General features: G+C 41.5%; 1 protein-coding gene across 6 annotated transcripts in view; it reads right to left on the reverse strand.

The window, feature by feature from the left end:
* The window catches only part of sema3c (sema domain, immunoglobulin domain (Ig), short basic domain, secreted, (semaphorin) 3C), a 270,171-nt gene that overhangs the window by 174,136 nt on the left and 80,711 nt on the right, over positions 1-15,324 (reverse strand). For 3 of the 6 annotated variants that reach the window (XM_069908946.1, XM_069908941.1, XM_069908942.1), the window contains exon 1: positions 2,358-2,451. The exons of 2 other annotated variants lie outside the window; for them this stretch is intronic. The gene's annotated coding sequence lies outside the window, so the exon portion shown is untranslated. Of the gene's footprint in view, positions 1-2,357; positions 2,452-4,683; positions 4,763-15,324 lie in introns of those variants that run through there. One more of the 6 variants, XM_069908943.1, reaches the window with a different exon arrangement.

The raw sequence follows: 15,324 nt of genomic DNA on the forward strand, positions 1-15,324 counted from the left end.
TCTTTCTCTTTCATTCATCCAATAACCGAGGACTAATATGGCTCTGAAGCATGAAGTCTACATACACTGTGATTGTAGTACAAAAATGTTAATTTCCCACCCCATTCCCTTGCTGACATGCCTGTCCATGTTCTCATGCACTGCCATACTGAGACCACCCACAAATTGGGGGAACAACATGTCATATTCTGTCTGGGCACCCTCCAAACAAATGGTGTTAACATAGTCTTCTCCTGTTTCCATTAGCCACTCCCCTCCCCAATCTTTCCTTATCACTACTTCCCTCACGCTCTGTTTGCCCCCTTCCCTTGTGCCCCGTCTGTCCCCTTCCCTTGCGCTGTCTGCCCCCTCTTCCCTTGCGCTCTGTCTGCTCCTCTTCCCTCACGCCCTGTCTGCCTCCTCTTCCCTCGCGCTCTGTCTGCCCCCTTCCCTCACATTCTGTCTGCCCCCCTCTTCCCTCGCACTCTGTCTGCCCCCCTCTTCCCTCGCGCTCTGTCTTCTTTCACAGAGCCAAAAACTACTCCGCCAATCAATTCTCACCTTTCCTCTGTCCTCTTCTCATATCTGAGTAACACTTCTTGTCTGTTGGTCTATACTCCTCCCCCTCCCATTCTTCCCTTCTCTCCAGCTTTTTAATATAAGCACCTGTCTGCTTTTTACTCAGGCCCACCCAAAACATTGGTAATCCATCTTTACCTCCTATGGATGCTGTGAGAACTGCTGAATTCCTCCAGCATTTCTGGGTTTTTATTAATTTGACTCTTCCTTTCTTGCTTCTCATACATATGTGATCCAATTTGTTTCCTCTGCACAACTTTAAAATTGGATCTAATTAATTAGACTGAATAAAACTAAATCAAAGACTGATAGTAGGGACAATATGTATAGAGGTTCCTGGACAAATACCAAGATTACATGCATCTAAACGAATACAAAAAGCATATTAGTCTAAAGGCGATAAATACTGTCCAAAATTAAGATGTCCGTTATTACAGAGCAATGAAAGTGAATGCAGATTTCAAGAACACAGCAGATTCAAAATGATGTTAACAAATTTGGGGAACAGGAAGACTACAGGAGTGGAGGATGGAAAGCCGTGGGCAGAGCATTTAGGATGGGATCTACTGATTTAAATACCTATGCAGCACTGCAGGCAAATCTAAATTAAAAAATACGTTTGTACATTGTTTTATTGAGATTATTTTGTTAGAGTTAAGAGCTGCCATTTGAGACTGTGAGAACAAGAATAAGGCAGAACTGGTGCTGCCTGGACATCCTGTCACCTGCCCTGCTTCTGTACCATCCATTGTTGACCTGTGTGCCGTCTTCTGCCTCCCTGCACTTCGGAGAAGACTGGTTGCTGCAAGTCTGTCTCCCAACATCTTGGCAGTGCCCAAAGGCTGAGAGCCTGTCCTCTGGCACCTTGGAGATGCCCGGTTGATGTGAGCCCATCTCCTGGCACCTTGATGAGACCTATTTGCTGTGAGCCTGTCTCCCGGCACATCAGCGAGGCCCGTATGCTGTGAGCTTGTTCCCCAGCAGCGCAGAGAGGCCTGGTTGCTGTGAACCCAACTCCTGGCACCTCAGCAAAGTTGCTGCAAGGCCCTCTTGGTGCCTCAGAGAGGCTCGCTTATACACCGCAGCAAAGGACCTTCCTTGACACATTTAGTCAGCTGTGCTGACATGGCGGCTTTGACAGTCACTGATGCTCTGCCCTCCACTCTGTGGTTCAAAGACTAGGTTCTGTATCCACTGAACCAGAGGCTGACAGGTAACAATTGGGGAAGCAATCGGCAGCAAAATCAAAAATTTTCGGGACATCAATACTGCAAGAAGGTAGTCAAGCAGGAGTTGTAACTTTAAGGGACCAAAATTAGTTGGACACAAAGCATATCAACTTTCATGGAAGACAGATCAAATGGATTACGTGAGCCAGTCCAACAATATTTCTGATAAGAGTTCAGGTCTATTTGTCACCCTCGAAGAGCAAGAAGGGTCCTTCTGCAAGCAGACTGACATTATCTCTAACAACCATTCAATAATCAGAGCACAATGAAAGAGTGCAGGATTACAGTGAAAAGGAAGGGTAATTAGCACCAAGCAAGGGCAGCATGATGTGGGGTTCATTCAGGAGCCTGATGGCTCCAGGGAAGAAACTGTCTTTAAGCGCGCTGGTGCTTCCTTCAAACATTTAAGCCTTCTCCCCAATGGGTGGAGGGGGGGGTGGAGAAGAGAGTGTTTCCAGGGTGTGATGGGCCTTTCAGTGTGCTGGCTGCCTTTCCTTGGTAGTGGGGAATGTAGATGGACTCAGTGGAGGAGAGGGGTGTTTGTATGATGTCCTGAACTGCATTGCCTACCTTCCGCAGCTTATTTCAGTCTTGAGCAGAGCAGCTCCCTTTGCCACGCTGAAATGCATCCAGCAAGTCTGTTTTCAACGGTGCCCCTGATACCAGGAGAAAGATGCAAGGGGCTCTTCAGATACAATTTCTTTGTGAGAAGGCCAATGAGTGGAGAAGGTTCCACAGAAAGGAAACATTAAATGTGTTTTTTTTTGGAGGAATTAAGACAAACAGTGAAACATCGACTTTCTTGACCCTGATAAGAAAATACAAAAGTAACAAATGTATGCAAATGACAGGGATAAACAAATTGGCAAAAATAAGTTTGGAAGGATTATAATCAAATAATGTTTGATATAGTATTCCAAGCCACCAACACAAGTTAGAGCTGCAGTGAATTCTCAGTGCACACCTGAGGTTTAACACAGAGTGGACCAGGCTTTAATGTAACATTACACCAACAACGAATATTTTGATTCCTGAACATTTTTGTGTGCATTTTATAGATTTTGGGCTGCTGATCACGAAAAATCACCTTAAAAGTCTTCCTGTCACATACCTTTTCTTTGGATAGAACTTGCTTTTATAATTTCCTGAGATATTTTAAGACTACTTCAAGCATGAAAAAGTGCAGTATGTCACTGAAAATTCATTTTCTGCATTTGCACTTGGACGTCTTCTCTGCTGACCTTGGTGCAGTCAGTGACGGACATGGTGAATGCTTCACCATAAAATTGCGACCACGGGAAACTGGAATTCATCAATGCGGGCTGAAAATTGTTGGTCACTGACATATGAGGCATCAGATACGAAGAACAAACAAAAATCAGAGGTGGAACATTTTTAGGTCAGTTGAACTAATGCAATGTCTCAGTGTTAATATGTGATTAAACATGCTAAATTCAATAAAAGTTAATTCAATGTTTCTCCAACTTCCTATGTGATACAGCACATCTGAAATTATCCTTTTCTTCAGCTTGAAGCTGTCTATCATAATCCCCATTTTTTTTTCAGGAAGCAAACCTTTTGAAAAGGTTGAGAGTTCTGAATCAGGCTGCTCATTGGGTGAATACTTCATTCCTAGAAGAGCAGCAGCTCAGATGAACAGCAGATAGAACCCTTGCCACAGAGTTCTATTTAAAATGAATTTACCTCTTTTCTGAAATGACCCCCCCTTTATAATTGCGTGGTGGTACACTACCGGCCTACTGCAAGGGGCAACGTCTGTACCTGCAGGAGTGTACCACTGGCCTACTGCAGGGCGCAACCTCTGTACCTGCAGGAGTGTACCACTGGCCTACTGCAGGGGGAAACCTCTGTACCTGTAGGAGTGTAAGGGGACAGGACAACACCTGGCCAGCTGTGAATCAGTCGGCCTGAAGTGATCAAGCCCCACCTGGTCGGGTATCAATCACCCTCCGAGATATAAGCCTGCGCCGGCCTCCCGAGGCCTCACACTGAGTTGCTGCAGCCACAGCCAGCCTGGCTCTGTGGAAGTCTTTGTGGATTAAAGCCTGTTGTACAGTCTTTATCTTTGTGTGTGTCTGATTCTGGCTAACAGTGCATGAAAAATTGGTCTATGCATAATCCTAACCCTAACCCTAACCCTACATCTCCACTTAGTTCTTCCACAACTTCTAGGATGGAATCGAAAGCAGTCATTGGCCCTGACTAGCTCTAAGATACCTGGCCAATGTTACCAAGAGTGTGTTTACCAATCTATAACTGGGAATAAGGAGAAGGAGTAGGTCAGACAACTTAGAAATCTGCTCCGCCTTTTAATAATATTACAACTGATCTTCCTGTAACTCCCAATATTGCACTCCCATCTATCCCAATAACCTTCCACTCTCTTGCCTATCAAAAATCTAAATATCTCTGCTTCTGCACCTTTGAGGAGAGAGTTCAAAACATTCCAAGAGAAAAAAAATTCACCTCTTAAGTGATTGACACTTTATTTTTAAACAGCGACCCTCCCCCCCCACCCCCACCCCACCCCCCCTCACCCCCCCCCACCACCCAGTTCAAGTTTCTTCCACCAGAGGAAACTTCCTCTTCACATTATATCTCCAAGTGCCCTCAGATTTTTATACTTTTCAACTGAGTTACAAGTACAAGATTAAATGTTTTAACCTTTCCCCAGGACAGAAACAGAACTTCCTCCAATTTCTGAACATTATGAACCCCAATTTTTATACCTAGGTAACATGTGTGTTAAGAGTCAATTCCATACACTAGTTCAACAGGGAAGTCTGCAGATATCAGGGTCGACTGCAATACACAAACGTAATGGAGAAACGTAATGCAGCAACAATGAGATTCGTGACAAAGGGCTCAGGCTTACCTTTTACTTTGTATGGATGCTGCATGACCAGCTGAGTTTCTCCAGCACTTTTGTGCCTTGCACTCCCATACACTGTTTCTGACCCAAGTGACCTCTGCAAGGTGCACGAGTCTCATTTAAAACTGACCTCAGTGGGTTTCAAAAGTACTTGGGTGTGGAATAGTAATTAGCTAAGTTGAAGGAAACAGGAGTATGATGAACAGAGGTTGATTGCAATGAGGGAAGTTACTTTGGGCACTCCAGGGAATCACATGGGATCCCTCCTTTTCCTGGTATACACAATGATCTGGAACTGTAGTTTCAATGGAAGCTGTTAAGTTCATAGATGACATTGTGACGCACTGTGGATCATGCACATATGGAACAGAACGTTCCAAGGCTTGGGAATTCAAACAAGATCAGCACAAGGGAACTAATGACACAGAGAGTTGAAAGTAGGAAGTCCCACCATTGTATCCTGATAGACTCAGTGACGAATGGCATACTTTTGTTTAGCTCTTTATAAATTTAAAATTTAGATATATAGGGCATTTCGGCCCATGAGTCCTTGCCACCCAACTTGCACCCAATTAACCTATACACCCAATACTATTTGAATGGTGGGAGGAAACCAGAACACAGAGGGAAAACACACATACACACGAGGAGAACATACAAACTCCTTATAAGACAGCCCAGGATTCGAACCCTGCTCCTGATAGCTGGTGCTGTAAAGGTGTGGTGCTGACTGCTACACCAACCCCTAATGATGGTAGAAATTAATTTTGGTCCACTGAAGGACCTTTGGGGCTCATGTCTAGAGCATTGGACATGTTTGCAAACCTCACTGACAACCGTCTGGAGATAAGCCAACTGGAAGTTAAAAAGAACTGTGACAAACATTAACAAGAATACTAAACAGAAGGTGCAAACACGAGAGCTGATTTTAACAGTTGGCTTGTGGGAATGAGATGAAAACCTTGTGGGAAACATCCTGGGGAACTTTCCTTCACATGCTGGCTTTCAGAAGTGTTTGTCAAGATTTTGCAAACCATTAAAAAATGATTTTAAAATCTTTTAAATCTAAGGACCAGGAAAGTGAATCACAAAATTCAATTTACCTGTAGTCAGTGATGTTATTCTTAATTTTTACCCAGAATAGTGCAAAACTAAAGTATTCCCAGATACTGGAATGTAAAAAAAAATTAGAAATTTGACATAATCTTATTTAAGACTATTTGATTTGAATTGTTTTTGGCATAAACCGCTCAAAACACATATACCATAAATTAACAAATTTCTTTTGGCCAAAATGCTACATTTAAAGTTTTAACCCAAATACACTCAATTTGGAACAGCTATTTAATTTATCCTAGTAAAATATGGCCTAATCTAATTGAGGTTTGGATTTTCTGTCAAAACCAAAAATACTGTTTCTACGAGGTTATGTATTATATTTCCATAAAATGTAATTTCAGCATCAAAATTTTTCACATCCCAATTCTGGTTCATGAAGAATTGATAGAAAAATTAATGTGTAGTGCCTGCCAGAGTACAGTTGGTAAAAATGTCCTTTTCACCATCGATATTTGGATCTGTATTTATTTGTTGCCATTAGAAATAAGAGGATGGAAAATTACAGCAGTTAATTCAATGGTCCTTAATTTGCTGTGGTTCAAAATATTGGAGTTCTTGAAGAAGAAAATTATTTAAAAAAAAACATACAGCACAGTAACAGGCCTACGAGTCCATGCCGCCCAATTACACCCAATTAACCTACAACCCAGCCCCCACCCCCTCCACCCCGTATGCTTTGAAGGGTGGGAGGAAACCGGAACACCCAGAGGAAACCTATACAGACACCAGGAGAATGTGCAAACTCCTTACAGACAGTGCCAGATTCAAATCTGGGATGCTGGCGCTATAATTTCTGAGAACCTATTCTGTAACTTTACTTGATGCCTGGTTGGGGTTACCGTTCAAACTCTGGAAGCAAGACCTTTGAATTAACACATTTTAATTCTCATTCAGGAGGTCTAGGTGACTTCCATAGTAAATCTTCAAATGTCTGCTGGCTTTGAGCATCAGATTTTCTTTTATCACTGGTACATGTAAATCCATGTCATGACACAGGCAGCATAACAGGTCACTCACTACTGATAAATATTGTACCCGTAGAATATGTGAAAGTAAAAGATGCTTAAGAGTTCACTTCTCCAACATTCTGTCCACCCTCCAGAGATTGACACGTTTACAGGCTACAATTCTATTTTCTTTTTCAATCTGTACTTCCAGTATTAAACATTACCTTTAACATCCTGACAAATATGCATTTATTCTTTACCACCTCATCCCTTTGATTTCATGCATTTTGTGGCAAAATGTTTCACTTTACAGATGTATAAAGCAAATATTCTGTCATATTTTTACTCCCAGTGACACATCAGACATTGAGTTCCCCCATGATGACATGACTTCTGCTCTTAACCCAACCACAGTTGGAAAGCAGAGTTCACAGATGAGAGGGGCTGTCTCAGTGCTTTTTGAGTTGATGTTTTGATGAGGGGATCAGGCCTGTGTTTTTATTTAAATTACAATGTCTGCAGACTTCCATGTTTTACTCATAAGAATATCAAACATGCTAACAGATTCCTGATGTCAAATCTTTCAACACACAGGGCACAAACTTACTGTTGTGTGATTTAATAGTAAGAATGAAATGTTACTTGCTAAAATGGTTGAATTTTCAGACCATTTTGAATGATATGACAGTGGCTTTTAATGTTTTCAGTGATTTTTTTTGTTATTTCATTTTTAACTTCTTTTATTTGTTTGAATACGTTGGAAAAAATTGACAGCTTTGACAGGCCATAACACCAAGGGTGTGGCTTTTCCATCTGGCAAATGCTTTCTCAGCCCTTTCATGGACTCATTTGTTCTGGTCCAGTCATGCATCCTGATGACATTGCTCAAGACCTGGAACCAAACAAGGAGGTTTTGTTCAGCTCGTTCATCTTCACAGACCTGCATCTTATAAGTGCAAGTCAAATGTGTGTGGCAGCAATGAGCGCGGGTGGCAAAGCAGCCAGCAGAACCAGGCCAACATATCCATCAATGCAAGTTCGAAACAATCAACATCTTATGGTTTATTGTGTGACACGGTATGAAGTAATTGATTTGGAAAACATGTGTTATAACTGCAACTACCGCTGCAATCGTGTCTGCCTGTCCCGCATCGGACTGGTCAGCCACAAACGAGCCTGCAGCTGACGTGGACTTTTTACCCCCTCCACAAATCTTCGTCCGCGAAGCCAAGCCAAAAGAGTTGTTAGCAGGATGGTGCTATCACTGACAAATACTATATATCATCTATTCCCACGAAGAATGCTTCTGTGTTAACTTAGAACAGTTCAGAGAATTACTGTGCAGTCAAACTCGTACAATGTCACTTTAACTGCTGATTAGAAGTACAAGCTGTAGTGATAAGTGTGCTACCACCAGGAGGAGTTGGAGACTGAGGGTCTGACATCTGGGGAATGTTGCATTTTGGGAATCCTGTTGCATCTTGTGTAGATTCAAGATAGATGCCTCCACATGAGGACCTACCTATGTGTGTTCTCTCTTAGTGCTATTTGCTTTAGTTAATAAATCTAGTTGTTTAAAAAGAACCTGTTTCTTGATGTAATAAAAGAAAGATCACAAGGTGCCAGGAGTGGAAGAAACAGTCAGGCGTGTGCTGTTGTGCACAGGAGTGAAAGAAACACCACAGTATGCATAGTGAGAATCAGTCAATATCAGCAGAGAAACTATGGAGAGTTTAAAAACTCCTGACACTGTAAAAATGGACTGGAGATTGTACTGACAATAACCATACCAGCAGTGCGAGTATAAGACAGCTTTAATAAACTAATATGGACACTAAGAGGTCTTGTCTCTCTGCAAGACGAACCTGGAAGGCTAGACTGTAACTCTGGACTGCTTTAGATACAAGGTCACTGGGATGACCTCTGGTGACCTAGTGGTGTAATTACATATGACCACAGAGATGTCCACCACAAGTGGAGGCTGTTTAAACAAAGATTTGTGTTCTACCTGCAAGCTATTGGAAACTGGATAGCAAACTGGATACTTGGAAGATTGCAATGCTACTTACTGTGGTTGGACCTAAAGCTCTAGAGGTTATTTTTGCTGAGACAGAAGACCAAAACAAATTTGACGAGGTTATCAAGATGTTTGATGAATACTACTCACCAAAGAAAAATGAAACCTTCGAGAGATAAGTGTTTCACTTGCGCACACAGATGCAGGGAGAGAGCTTTGATGCATTTTTAAAATTAAAAGCAAGAACATGGAATTTTGGATCACTGTGAAGGTGTGGAGATATGCCGCACCAGTGAATTAGCTCAACAGCACGCAAAAAAAAATTCAGTGATAGTGTAAAAGCCAGTGAAAATGAAGCCCTAGTTGTAGCCACAATGTCTGGACACACACACACACACACACACACACACACACACACACACACACACACACACACACACACACACACAAACGAGATGCAAGAAACAAAAAGATGGAAAGACATTCAATTGTAAATGATGTGGCACTCAACATGAGCCAAAGCAATGCCTATCTTATGGGAAATAAGATGCAAAGGGCAGAATCACTATGCAGAGCAATGTTTTTCCAAAGGGAAACTAAACAGAAGTAAAAGTGGACAGACTATAGAAGACACCATCCGCAATATAAAAGGAACTGATCTGTGATGCACTTTTTATGAGCATGATGGTAAAGGAAGTGAACAGAGTTGAGCAGGATAAATGGACTGTGTCACTGCATACAAATGGAACAAAATATTCCTTTCAAGCTGGACACGGGGGCAATTTGATCTGTGAGCGCGGCATCAGGGCAATAAAGGTAAAGCCATACATCCATGCAAATCTTGTACTGCTCAAAGCATACAATGGTGGACTGAGCATTGACATGAAAGATGCATGTAAACTCAAGGCGAAAATTAAAGATAAAAGAGCACCACCGAGTTTACAGTAGTGACAAAGCAGGTAAAAACTTAAGCCTAGTCAAGAGGGTGTACAACATTAACAGTGACAATACACAGAACAGCGCAGAGGAAATATTGTATCAATTTCCAGACATCTTCAAGGGGTATAGAGATCTACCATTCACCCATAAGATACAGTTAAAGGAGGACTCACAGCCAGTAGTGCATCCCCCGAGGTGGGTTCCAGCGCCATTAAAAGAAAAGCTCAAGCAGGAACTCGACTGAATGATGGAGCTAAGGGTCATAAAGAAAGTGAAGGAGCCCACGGAATGAGTGAATTCCATGGTATGTGTCAAAAAGAAAAACAGTGACCTATGCGTGTGCATGGGCCAAAAGACTTGAATGCCAGTATAAAGAGTGAACATTATCAGGTTCCAACCTGGGATAAAATTACATGAGGTCGCTGGTGCAAATTTTTCCACTAAATTGGATGCATCTCAGAGCTTCTGGCAAATAAAACTTCATGATGATAGCATAAAATAATACACCATTTAGCTGATACTCCTGTCTGAGGATGCCTTTTGGAATTTCCTTAGCTCTGGAAGTATTCCACAAGGCAATGGAGCACATCATGGAAGGCATAAATGGGGTACGTATGCACATGGATCACATCCTATGGGGATCCATACAGAAGCAACACATGAAAGGCTCATCAAAGTGCTACAATGCATCCAGAAGTATGGATTAAAGTTAAACAGAGAAAAATGTCAGTTTGGTGTGAGGGAAAGTACCTTTCTGGGAGATAAACTGTCAAAGGCAGGTGTGGAGCAAGGTGAAAGCAATTTTAGAGATGCCCAGACCCACTGACAAAAAAGGTAGATTGAGCGTGCTGGGAATAATCAATTTCATTGGTAAATTCATACCAAACTTGTTTTCCAAAACAATGTCCCTAAGGAAGTTGTTATAGGACAAATGTGAATTCAAGTGGACTGACAAGCAGGAGGAAGAATGGGGATGACTGGAGACCATTTGAACTACAGAAGCAGTACTTTTGACATTCTTTGATGCATCCAGAAGGACAAAAATATGTATGGATGCTTCAAAAGATGGAATAGGTGCCGTACTATTTGGGCTGTAGAAGATTGGAGGCCAGGACGATGACAACATCTGAATGTTGACATGCGCAGATCGAGAGAGTGTCTAGGTCTGGTCTATGGACTTGAGAAATTCCACAGTTATGTGTATGGTCTAGCAATATTCATGGCAGAGACAGACCACAAGCCATTAAATGCGATAATCAAGGAAAATCTCAGATGCCGCAAATCCAAAGACTGATGATGAAGCAACAACATTATGACTGAATTGATGTACACACCAGCGAAATTGTTGTGTTAGCTGATGTGTTATCCAGGGCAACGACACAATGAGAGTTCCACAGAGACAGATAATCTGATCACTGAATCTCTTCCCATATTTGACATGAAATCTAAGGAGGTTGCAGCTGAAACAGAAATGAAGGATGGCTAGAGGTGAATGTCAGCCATACTACAACATCAGAGTTGAGCATTGTCAATGTGCTTCTACTCAGACAGAGCAGAACTGTCATTCCTCAATCTCTGAGACAAGAGATGCTGAAAAAAAGGGTCCATAAGGGACCTTGGAATGAGGGCCAGAGCTGCTGTTTATTGGCCAGGGATAAATGCTGACATCGACAGGATGGTTTCAAGCTGGGAGTTTTGTTTTAAACATCACGCAAAGCAGGCAAAGGAACCCATGATGATAACTGACGTACCAGCAGAACCATGGCAGAAAATTGGGACTGATCTGTTCCACATGGATGGAAAGAATTACTTGCTGGTTATTGATTAAATGTCTCAAGGAAAGGGGATAGAGTGCGACCACCAGGAGGAGTCGTAAACAGAGCATGTGGCACCTGGGGAAATGTTGCATCTTTGGAATGCTGTTGCATCTTGGGTAGAATCAAGATGGATACATCCACATGAAGACCTGCCTGTGTGTATTCTGTATTTGTGCTCTTTGCTTTAATTAATACATTTAGTTGTTTAAAAAGAACCTAAGTTTCTTTATTGTAATAAAAGAAACATCACACAAGCCATTAACCTTTCTTCTAGAAAATGTTATCAGTATTCCAAATGCTCATGTTTTATATTTATTTTCACCCCCAGGCAAGGCCTACATCTTCAAAACTGTCTAAATTAAAAATATTGTCCTTCTAATACATTGTCTATCAGTAATAATATCTTGTTATATCTGCCATTGATTCCTGATTGGTTGGCTCTTGGAAATGGATAAAAAAGTATTTTTTCAAATTTTAAAAAATATTTAGACGTACAGATGGTAACAGGCTATTTCAGCCCATGAGCCCGTGCTGCCAAATTTACTCCCAATTAACCTACACCCCCTATACATTTTGAATGGTGGGAGGAAACTGGAGCCCTGGGGAGAAGGTACAAAATTCTTACAGACAGCGCCGGATTTGAACCCCAGTCCCAATCGCTGGCGCTGTAAAGGCGTTGCACTAGCCACTACATCAACCATGATGCCATATTTACCCTGTTGAAACATTACAGATAAGATGTCATTTGTACCAATAAAGTCGGCAGACTCTGTGGAATAAAGCAGCTACTTGCATCTCAAAATTTTCTGTTTTTGCTCATACCTGATGATGGGCCCAGGCCAGAAATGTTAGTTACCCTTTAACTACTATGGATGCCCACCGCCAGTGGGCTGATAACGCCTCAAACCGTGCATCTTGGCGCCTCACAGTTTGGCGGTGTAAGGTAAAACATCATGAGATGGGAATGTGTAGGGAGTTACCCTGTACAGGGCAGTAACAAGAAGGGGAGGTGTCCTTGTACTCCTGTTAGGTAAAACATCATGAGATGGGAATGTACAGGGCTGTAACAAGATGTGAATGCATCCTTGTACTTACAAGATAAGAGAGACATTGATGGATTGAGAGGCAGGAAGCTAGCAGGGAAAGGATAGCAACAGTTTTAGTCATTGGACAAGTAATGATATGATGATGTTCTAAGCACATATCCAAGGGTATAAAAAATCACCATTTTGCTGATAACGGCAGAATGCATTCTCCGACTAACATGGTTGGTCGCAAGTGTTACAATCCGGTAATAAAGAACAAAGAACCCTGATTTCGACTCAGCCTGGTGTTTGTCTCACTCATTCATGAACAAAGCAGACCTAACAGCGGGCAGCAACCTCCTTTGAAGAAGACCGCAGAGCCCACCTCACTGACAAAAGGCAAAGGAGGAAAAACCCAACACCCAACCCCAACCAACCAATTTTCCCCTGCAACCGCTGCAATCGTGTCTGCCTGTCCCGCATCGGACTTGTCAGCCACAAACGAGCCTGCAGCTGACGTGGACTTTTTACCCCCTCCATAAATCTTCGTCCGCGAAGCCAAGCCAAAGAGACTATGGATGCTGCACAACCTACAGAGTTTCTCCAGCATATTTGTGTATTGCATCTCAGAATCTCATGATGAGAGTTCCCAGGTACACAATCAGTTTATTGAAGGCTTCCGGTTCTTGGGCAAAAATAGCTTATGATGCAGGATTCTTACAAAGGAAATTAAAAGCAGGAATCTAGGCACGTAGCTCCAAAGACTTGATTCATAATTTTCCATCCATTAACACTAATGGGTGGAAATTGGCAGGTCGTGGATTTCTCTTTCGGATGGAATGAGAATGAGAAACTGGCATGCAAGTGGAAAGAAAATAATATCTGGCATAAATGAGAAAATTAACCAGCCAGAGTAAAGAGGATATTCGTTAGGGCCTTAAATCCAGTTTGTACAATGATGTTGTACTGTCACTTGCTCACTATTTATTCACCAGCGTAGATTTTGCCTTTGCTTTTTAAGGGCAGAAATCACGGATCTGCAGACAATTTATCAATCCAGTTATTTTAAAGATTTGGATTAGATTAGAGTACTTCACATATAACTCAGATTATTTTTCTTGCAGGCAAGCAGAATTACCAGTTAATGGTCATGCAAAAAAAACTGTACTCAATGTACACATGTAAACAAATAAAGTAAACAAACTGTGCAATTCGGAGGAAAAAAAATCAATAAAGTGCAAAAATAAGAGTCCTTGAATGAGTTTATTGTTGAAAAGTCTGATAATGGAGGGGTAGCAGTAAAAACAATGCTGCAGAAACTCAGCAAGTCAAAAAATGTACTTTGTGTAGCAAAGATAAAGATACGTCAACAACGCTTTGGGCTTGAGCCCTTCATCAAGGTGTGGACAAAATGGAGGTGGGGGGCAGGTGGAGGAGTTCAATCTTACAGGCAGGAGGTAATAGGTGGATAAGGGAGGGAGGTCACACCAGATAACAAGGGGAGTGGGGATGGCTATGTGATTGGAGAGGGAAGGGGGTAGAGAGTTGGAGGGAAGACAACAGAAGGACGGAGAAGAAGAAGAAGAATAAGAAGAAGAAGAAGAAGAAGCATCAATGCCATCTGGCTGAAGAGTGCCGAATTGGAAAATAAGGTGTTGCAGCTCCATTTTATGGGTGGCCTTTGGTAGCAGCTGTGATTGAACCTGGAGGTGTGAGTATTGTAGCACCTACAATGCTATACAAAGGTAATCAATACACCTGTGTCTTCATTGCATCTTACCTCTCCCATTGTTTTAGCTATTGTTAATGAATAGTGAAAATCAACTAAATGTTGATTTTCTCTTATAGGTATTACCTATCTTTCCTCAAAACCAAATATTATTTTCCTTTTTTACATATATCAACTTTTGTTTTGAAGATAATTACACAATCGATTTTGATCTGCACCCTCTTTTAGATCGTACATTCCAAATTATAGAACCAACCCATGAGAAAAACTACCTTCTCAGCAATGCACTGTCAACTATATGCCAATTATTTTTGAGCTGTGGCCTTAGGTACCAATGCATCATGTATTTCAAACAGAAGTCCAAGGAAACAAAGTCACTTTGAATTTCAACCTTATCTTGAAGTGCCAAATGAACTGCTGCCAAATGACCTGGATTGAATCTGACCTTTGCTGGTTTCCTGTACATCCTAAAGATATGTTATTGACAAAAACAAAACTAAGGGCAGTCGATGCGCAAGTATCAGAGAAAGAACGTTGCAAGAGTACGGAGAATGAAGCTAATGGGATCTAGAATGGGCTTTATATTTATAATGACCTATAATAATTTATAAGATGAGACATATTGGCATTAGCACTCAATTATGAATCTAAAAATTTATTCTTTTGATGTGGATTGAAAACTGATACTGATGCCACAAATAACATCTTTAGAGAAGATGTTAGAGAAGAATTTCTGGGCAGAAATATTAATAGCAAATGATAGCAAAGAAGCCAAGATTAAATGCTACATTTTTAGAAACTGTTATTCCAGATTTTTTTTCACATATTGATGTATGCTGAACAGATTGAATAGGACTGGACTTTCTTAAATCAGCCTGATAACTGTGAAGATCAGTCCAAGAGACCCAAATAAAAATGAAAATGATTTTCAACAGGGAAGAAAGAAGCTATTTGGACAACAGATAAAACTTTGAACAGGAACCACTAAAACTTACTCTTCCTCAAAACAGCAGCCTTCAAAGTTGCAGTCCAAAACCTTGTTGAAAGCAGA

Source organism: Narcine bancroftii, chromosome 13 (assembly GCF_036971445.1).
Source record: "Narcine bancroftii isolate sNarBan1 chromosome 13, sNarBan1.hap1, whole genome shotgun sequence".
Taxonomy (NCBI): Eukaryota; Metazoa; Chordata; class Chondrichthyes; order Torpediniformes; family Narcinidae; genus Narcine; species Narcine bancroftii.